We start from the raw sequence: 2,623 nt of genomic DNA on the forward strand, positions 1-2,623 counted from the left end.
AATGAAGAAAAGTCAGACTAAGACACATAAAACTCATAACCAAAATATAAGAAGGTCAAGAACAAACTACAAGATAGTCAAACTCTAAATGAAGAAAAGTCAAACTAAAACACATAAAAACTCATAACCAAAATATAAGAAGGTCAAGAACAAACTACAAGATAGTCAAACCTGTTTTAGTTTGACTTTTCTGTATTTTGCTCCTTTTATTTCCTGTAATTTGGTCTTGCCTTTCTTGTAAGTTCATCTTGATTTTCCTGCATTTCGGATATAAAAATCAGTTTTATCTTGAGCAAACAAACCCGTGATAATTTTCAGAACCAATTTTACCCAAATGATCAGCTGTCTGACCGGAAGTGGCTTGTTGTTAGTAGTGGAACTAGTTTTACACGAACGTTTACACCCACACCAAACACGTGATTGATGTAAATCACGTCGCCATGTTGAAATAATACAATCACACATTGTTTAAATGGTTCTAACTAAAACTAGTAACGTCCCTGATGCCCCATTCTCTAACCGTGACCCCTCGATGACCAACGACTTCACCAAGCACGTGCAAACTACCACAAAACATTCTTTCACAGTGACTAGCAAACCTGAACTGACGCGTTTCTTTTCTGTCACCAAACTGAGTAAAGTACGATGCTCTAATGTTCACAGATTGCGAAGTTTCAATCTTCAGTATAAATAAAATTACCCAAGTTAACATGACTAATGAAATAAATACGGAAAATTAGGACCACTAAAAACAAAAGTAAAACCTATAGTAAAGATTAAATATTCACTAACGACCTTTCACTAGTTTTCATTTAAGTTTGGTATTGTTCCTGTAGCGTAGATTTAAACTTTATTGTAAAGTACTTTACACGGTATCGTGTATTTACTTATTTTTAAAACTTACAGGTTTATTTCTTGTTAAGCGCAAGGCTACACAATGGGCTATCTGTGACTTACTCATTAAAGCTGATAGCGATAAATATCTTAGAAATATCAATAAGGTTAGTAACAGCAAGTACAGACTAAATATTTAAAATACTTGCAGCTGGAAAAAACGCCGTTTTTGAAGTAATTTATTCTTCCTACGCTCGCCAACAATTATTTTCAGCCTGGATGTTTTCCTTACTATGGTAACGTAGAGCAATAAGAGCCTTAAACTTTTGAGTTAGGGTTGGCTAACGGCTTACTATGTTAACGTAGAGCAATAAGAGCCTTAAACTTTCGAGTTAGGGTTAGCTAACGGGTTACTATGGTAACATAGAGAAATAAGAGCCTTAAACTTTTGAGTTAGGGTTAGCTAACGGGTTACTATGGTAACATAGAGAAATAAGAGCCTTAAACTTTTGAGTTAAGGTTAACTAACGGCTTAGCATGTTAAGATAGAGCAATAAGAGCCTTAAACTTTTGATTTAGGGTTAGCAAAGGGTTTATCATAATAACAGAGAGCAATAAAAACCTTAAACTTTTGAGTTAGGGTTAGCAAACGGCTGGATAGATATTGTTCTCTATATTCTCTTTTCGAAAATTTTGATTTTACAACGAAAAAGTTAAATCGGTTAGACTGAACAAAAATAAAAATACAAGATCCTACAAATAAAGAAAATTACCTGTGTGTTTTATTATAAATTATTTCAATCACCTTTCCATGAAATATGTTGTTACGTAAACGACCGGCTTGTTACTATTTGTCAGTTGAAATGGTTACTCCAATCATCACCGATTACGGTGTGTCACGTGATTGTTTCTGCTTACCTCCATTTTAACCTGTTTGTTTTGTTTTTAGAACAAAGCCATATTGAGCTATCTCTTGTGCTCACCGCGAGGAATCGAACCCAGGATTTTAGAGTTGTAAGTCCGTAAACTTACCGCTCGCTATTTTATCCTGAGAACACAGTTTCAACCCTTAGAAAGTGTGTTTTAAATTAAAATCTTGAAGTTTAGTAAACTCTGACAGTTAAACTCTAACTTCTTTGAGTTGTTTATCAAAACTGTAAATTGAAAAGATGTACGTAATCAAGCACGACAAATCTTTATCTTTATACTGGAAACCAGTAGAACCGTAGGAGTGTAATAACGTTATATGCTAAAAGATGAAATTGGGTTTTGGTTTGAATTTCGCGCAAAGCTACACGAGGGCTATCTGCGCTAGCCGTCCCTAATTTAGCAGTGTAAGACTAGAGGGAAGATAGATAGTCATCACCACCCACCCAACATTTAACACGTGTGATATGTGTTTCACCTCCCTCCCCAACATTTAACAAGGGTGATATGTGTTTCACCTCCTCCCCAACATTTAACAAGGTGATGTGTGTTTCACCTTCCTCCCCAACATTTAACAAGGGTGGTATGTGTTTAACCTCTCTACCCAACAGTTAACAAGGGTGATATGTGTTTCACCTCTCTACCCAACATTTAACAAAGGTGATATATGTTTCACCTTCCTCCCCAACATTTAACAAAGTAGATATGTGTTTCACCTGCCTCCCCAACATTTAACAAGGGTGATATGTGTTTTACCTTCCTCCCCAATAGTTAACAAAGGTGATATGTGTTTCACCTTCCTCCCCAACATTTAACAAAGTAGATATGTGTTTCACCTTCCTCCCCAACATTTAACAAGGGT

Source organism: Limulus polyphemus, unplaced genomic scaffold (genome assembly GCF_000517525.1).
Source record: "Limulus polyphemus unplaced genomic scaffold, Limulus_polyphemus-2.1.2 Scaffold5436, whole genome shotgun sequence".
NCBI lineage: Eukaryota > Metazoa > Arthropoda > Merostomata > Xiphosura > Limulidae > Limulus > Limulus polyphemus.